Below are 6,000 nucleotides of genomic sequence, written 5' to 3'. Positions count from 1 at the left end.
GATGGTAGCGCAGCTTTAGCGGCTAGCGTTAGCGGCTAGCGCTAGTAAGTTGTGAGAGTCACCTGTGTTTCTAATTACTACCGAGCCTGTCGTGTGTATGTTGTAGCCCGAGTAGACCCGTGAATTTGGGTTATTGCAAGTTCCATCTAAGTCTAACGTGTGTTGTTGCTTATCTGGTCAGCTACTTTTGTTACGAACGAGGGTCAAACCGGACTGAACAAGATTCTAAAACACGCTCCTTGAGTGTGGAGACAAACTACAATGGCCACCAAACTGAACTGGGAGGACCCAAATGCACGACCCAGAGACAGGACTGACGACAAGTGGTTTAATAATAAAAAGAACATATAGACTGAGGACAATACAAACTAAGGACGCTGCAACTGCAGGATGAACCAGAAAACAAAACATGCAAACTAACACCTAAAACTCACAGGTAACTCAAAATCGCTGCAGAGCAGAAAACTAACTAACTATCCTAACACAAAACATGCAAACAACAGTATCAAACGTAATCAGCGAACAAACACACAAACCTGGACTGAACACGATGGCACGGTAACAAGTGACGAGTAACACATAACGAGTAGTGAGTAACAAGTAACAAGTAATACACCAACAAAGACTGTGCACAAACTGAGACCTTAAATACCAGACAAGACAGGTGAACCCAATCAAACTAATACAGGAAACACAAGACAGGAAACAAGGACACAAGAGCAAAAGGGTGAAACCAGGCTGCCCCTGGTGGCGTGGAAGCCGAGTCACAACAGAGCCCCCCTCTCAAAGCCGGCTCCCAGACGGCGAACTCGCACAAACTAGACGAGCCGGGCGGGCGGAGGGAGGCGAGGAGGAGGGCCAAACGAAAAGACAAAAACACAGACAGAAACGAGAACCCAACATGACAACCAGACAGTAAACACTCCAAACAAAAATAACCCATAACATCACAAACAGTTGTATGATCAAAACACAACCCCACTAACGTAACTCCCAAAAGTAACCAAGTCCAAAACAAACTGAGGAGTCCTCCACCAGTCTCATGGTGGGTGCCAACGAGGCAGGGTCCAACCCAGCAGCCGCTGGGAGTCGACTGGCACTCCTGGTGCCCCTGAACACAGGCCCAGCTCCCTGGGTGGGCGTCGACGGTAGAGGCAGAGCCAGCGTAGCAGCGGGTGATTACGGCGGCAAGGCGACCAGTCTGGTGGCCTAGCCCCCATGAGGCCCAAGGCCACTCGTGGACCACCGCGACGACGAACGGGAACCAGCGGCGTCCTCCTTGGACCACCGCGACGACGAACGGGAACCAGCGGCGTCCTCCTTGGACCACCGCGACGACGAACGGGAACCAGCGGCGTCCTCCTTGGACCACCGCGACGACAAACGGGAACCAGCGGCGTCCTCCTTGGACCACCGCGACGACAAACGGGAACCAGCGGCGTCCTCCTTGGACCACCGCGACGACAAACGGGAACCAGCGGCGTCCTCCCTGGACCACCGCGACGACGAACGGGAACCAGCGGCGTCCTCCTTGGACCACCGCGACAACGAACGGGAACCAGCGGCGTCCTCCTTGGACCACCGCGACGACAAACGGGAACCAGCGGCGTCCTCCTTGGACCACCGCGACGACAAACGGGAACCAGCGGCGTCCTCCTTGGACCACCGCGACGACAAACGGGAACCAGCGGCGTCCTCCTTGGACCACCGCGACGACAAACGGGAACCAGCGGCGTCTTCCATGGACCACCGCGACGACAAACGGGAACCAACGGCGTCCTCTTTGGACCACCGCGACGAAACGTGGCCTCCACTGGACCACCAGGAACCTCAAGGGTCAAACGTGGCTTGGCGACAGGAACCGTACGAGGTGCTGCCCTCGGGGAAACAAGAAGCAGCCCCACCATCAGAGAAGCGCCCTTCTTGGAGGGCAGACGTGGAGCCGGAACCGGAGACGAAACCAGACGTGGAGCCGGAACCGGAGACGAAGCCAGACGTGGAGCCGGAACCGGAGACGAAGCCAGACGTGGACGTGGAGCCGGAACCGGAGACGAAGCCAGACGTGGAGCCGGAACCGGAGACGAAGCCAGACGTGGACGTGGAGCCGGAACCGGAGACGAAGCCAGACGTGGAGCCGGAACCGGAGACGAAGCCAGACGTGGAGCCGGAACCGGAGACGAAGCCAGACGTGGACGTGGAGCCGGAACCGGAGACGAAGCCAGACGTGGAGCCGGAACCGGAGACGAAGCCAGACGTGGACGTGGAGCCGGAACCGGAGACGAAACCAGACGTGGACGTGGAGCCGGAACCGGAGACGAAACCAGACGTGGAGCCAGAGCCGGAGCCAGAGACGAAACTAGACGTGGAGCCGGAACCGGAGCCAAACATGAAGAGGTGAAGGCAACAGCTGATGTGCTGTCGCGCTGAATTGCACTGAAAGGCGCCGCCACCTTATGGCACCGTGGTGCAGGTACTGGGAAGTTCGGCTGCGGCGTTGACGTTCCACGCCGAGGGGCCGAAACCAGAACCAGATGTTGTGCAACGGGACTGCCCCGCTGTATTTCCACGCCCTGCGTCTCCTCCAAACGCTGGGGCCGTGGAGTTGGCACAGCAGTAGTGAACTGCCGATCTGCACCCGTCGACGCTTCCTCGTTGAAGTGCCTTGGTGCAGGTGTAGGAGTCTGAACAGCGGCATCCTCACGCTGTGACTCCCCATCCAGTGCTCCCTCCCAAGAGCACTGGGTAAGAGGGTCTCCCGCTGACACGGTTGCTGGCCGACGGCCAGCGGGCTCCGACACTTGGTCCTCCAAGTGCCGGTCTGGAGGAGCGAGAACAGCAGCCCTCCATTGCTGTCTCGTCGAGCGCAGCGTCCTCCGCCTTGAACGCTGACGTCTCGGGGGCTGTGCAACAGACGCAGTGAAGTTCGTTGTGCGAGCCGAATCAGGGACGCCCATCTTCGCGCCAACCCACGAGCTGGAGATGAGCGACTGTCCATGGAAGTCTGGGGGCCCGGTACAAAAACGAAACCCCGAGTCTGGAAGAGGGGGGCGAAATAGTGCGCGTTGTAGCTCATCGCGCATCGCACCCACCTCAACCCACAGCTTTGCCACACCCGGGAACTCAAACAACCAGGGTTCCTCCCACAAAATGTCATCCAGCAGCTCGACTGCTACTAACCTGGCCTCCGGCCTAGGAGCTTCAGTGGCTGCTTTCAAAATGACCCCGTAGCGCATCAAAAAGTGTGGGGACAGATCTGGTCTAGCTGGATCCATGGCACTGAACTCGAACTGGTTACACACACAGACAAACTAAACAAGTTGTACAAGCACGAAAACAAGACTAGCACCCAGTGAACACAAACACACAGCCTCACAAACAAGACAAGCTAACACGGACTAACACTTAGCTGGCTAGCTAACCTAAACCAAACACGAACTAAACAAACTATGGGTCGGCTGGGTCCAAATGGTTGGTGTATTCTGTTACGAACGAGGGTCAAACCGGACTGAACAAGATTTTAAAACACGCTCCTTGAGCGTGGAGACAAACTACAATGGCCACCAAACTGAACTGGGAGGACCCAAATGCACGACCCAGAGACAGGACTGACGACAAGTGGTTTAATAATAAAAAGAACATATAGACTGAGGACAATACAAACTAAGGACGCTGCGACTGCAGGATGAACCAGAAAACAAAACATGCAAACTAACACCTAAAACTCACAGGTAACTCAAAATCGCTGCAGAGCAGGAAACTAACTAACTATCCTAACACAAAACATGCAAACAACAGTATCAAACGTAATCAGCGAACAAACACACAAACCTGGACTGAACACGATGGCACGGCAACAAGTGACGAGTAACACATAACGAGTAGTGAGTAACAAGTAACAAGTAATACACCAACAAAGACTGTGCACAAACTGAGACCTTAAATACCAGACAAGACAGGTGAACCCAATCAAACTAATACAGGAAACACAAGACAGGAAACAAGGACACAAGAGCAAAAGGGTGAAACCAGGCTGCCCCTGGTGGCGTGGAAGCCGAGTCACAACAACTTTAGCTGTAAACGTGAAGTGTTTTTTTATACAGGCTGACGCATGCCAGCTACCGGAACGCGAGGAGGTTGCTTCTCAAACTGACACGCGGCTGGCTACCTTGTAGAAGAATATTAGAGTGCTCACCTCAGGAGCAAACGTATGTACATTTAACAGCAGTATATCATATCATTTGTTGGCCAATATGCAGTTTTATTTGACAGAGATTTTGCATTTCACATTTCAGTATTTTCGGTATTCATAATATGATCTATATTATTGTCTATGTATTTACTCTGTATGCAGTTGGTCAACTTATTTTGATATTTTAGTCTGTTGACGGGTAATTTGTAACTCTAGTGTTATGGTGCAGATTATGTGGAAAATGTAATGTGACCATCTTCAATAAAGTCCTGCTGGACTCAGGTTGTTCTATGGAGGATCTTGTAAACATCCCTGTCCCACCGGCCCTCTGGGCAGAATTTGAGCAACCTGACAGAAAGGAGGTCATTAATGTCATGCTAAGATTTAACAAACCAGCACTATAAAATAAGTTGAAAAGTCAAAAAGTATCCTCATATTAATAAAAGTAATAAACACATACAATATCTTGAAAGCAATATTTGCTGTCACACCATGCCTCTGTAGGCATTCACTGTTCCTACATTGGCACTTAATTACAGACAAATATGGCAAAATATAAGCTGCAGCTGAAGATCGCATTATAGAAAAAATATTTTTACACAGCAGCAGAACGAGAAATAAAAAAACATGTAAAAATAAGTTTATATTAGTTTATCAAGCTATGCTCCCAAACAAGCTGTAGTCGTGTTATGAATATTCTGTTGTATTAATTCAGGCTGCTAATTTGGAACCATTAGTATTAGCATTAGCAGCTAATCAAGTTGCGTATTATATAAATCAAATTCAATTAAACGTGAATCTGCCAGTTAGACGTACCTTGCGCCAGTTGAAGTGTAACCACTTCAACAGCCTCCCATTCCACTTCAGAGTCAGATTTTGGATCAAACGTATGGTTAAACTCCACTACGAGGATGAGCCAGTGTCACTGTTACAATGGATTCAGTGACCGTGACGTTTGATTCCCGCGGCGGATTACGGCTATGCGCTTCCTCAAAGGGGTGTGGCAATCAGTTTAGCTTCCGACACACTCCGAAAATAGAGCGTTGTGGACGAGAGCTTAAAACACACATTTTCAGACGGGCCATGTGGGCCATCTACAGAGCTTTTTGGCAAGAAAAGTTACAGACACCTTACTGAGACATCAAGGTTCAATTCTTTAGCAATGTGGAGCATGAAAAAAGCGTGTGCTTGGATCTTTAAAAACATAACGGACATGTTTCGATGATGTCTTTATTGGGTAAAGATTTTAACCACTTCAGGGTGCTCCAGAGCTTGAAACAACACATTGTCCAAAACGATTAAATGACTCTGCCCTCGCGGAAACAGCGTCTCGTTGTTGAAAGAATCAGGCAGTCCTTCCACAAATTTTATTCCTTTATTCATCCTCTGCAATTCCTCGTACATGGGTTGAAAAGACGTATATCCACATCCACATGATAACAGTTTTCCAAAAACTTTTTTACAAAAAATGTTTTACCTGCGCCACTAGGGCCCGCTATAAGACAGGAGAACAAAAAGGGACAAATCCTTCCCCCACTTCTTGCATAGCACTGATAGCCAAACAGACACTGGCCCACTCCGGGAAGCAGCCGGCGCTTGTCACCACTCTAAACTGCTTGTCGACCGAGACGTTTTTTTAAATCAAAAAAAAATCTTTTTGTCGCGGGGAATGTTGTTTTGAGGAGCCGTCAGGATTCCGCTCTCACCCGTTTTAATAAGTTCTCCACCAGGCTTTTAACAGAGTCTAAATTGATGCTCTTACAACACACTGTTGTCTGTGTGATGCCCTTGACTTTAACCGTCACTCTGCC

This window comes from Betta splendens, chromosome 9 (genome assembly GCF_900634795.4).
Source record: "Betta splendens chromosome 9, fBetSpl5.4, whole genome shotgun sequence".
Taxonomy (NCBI): domain Eukaryota; kingdom Metazoa; phylum Chordata; class Actinopteri; order Anabantiformes; family Osphronemidae; genus Betta; species Betta splendens.
Note: the sequence above shows the minus strand (reverse complement) of the source record.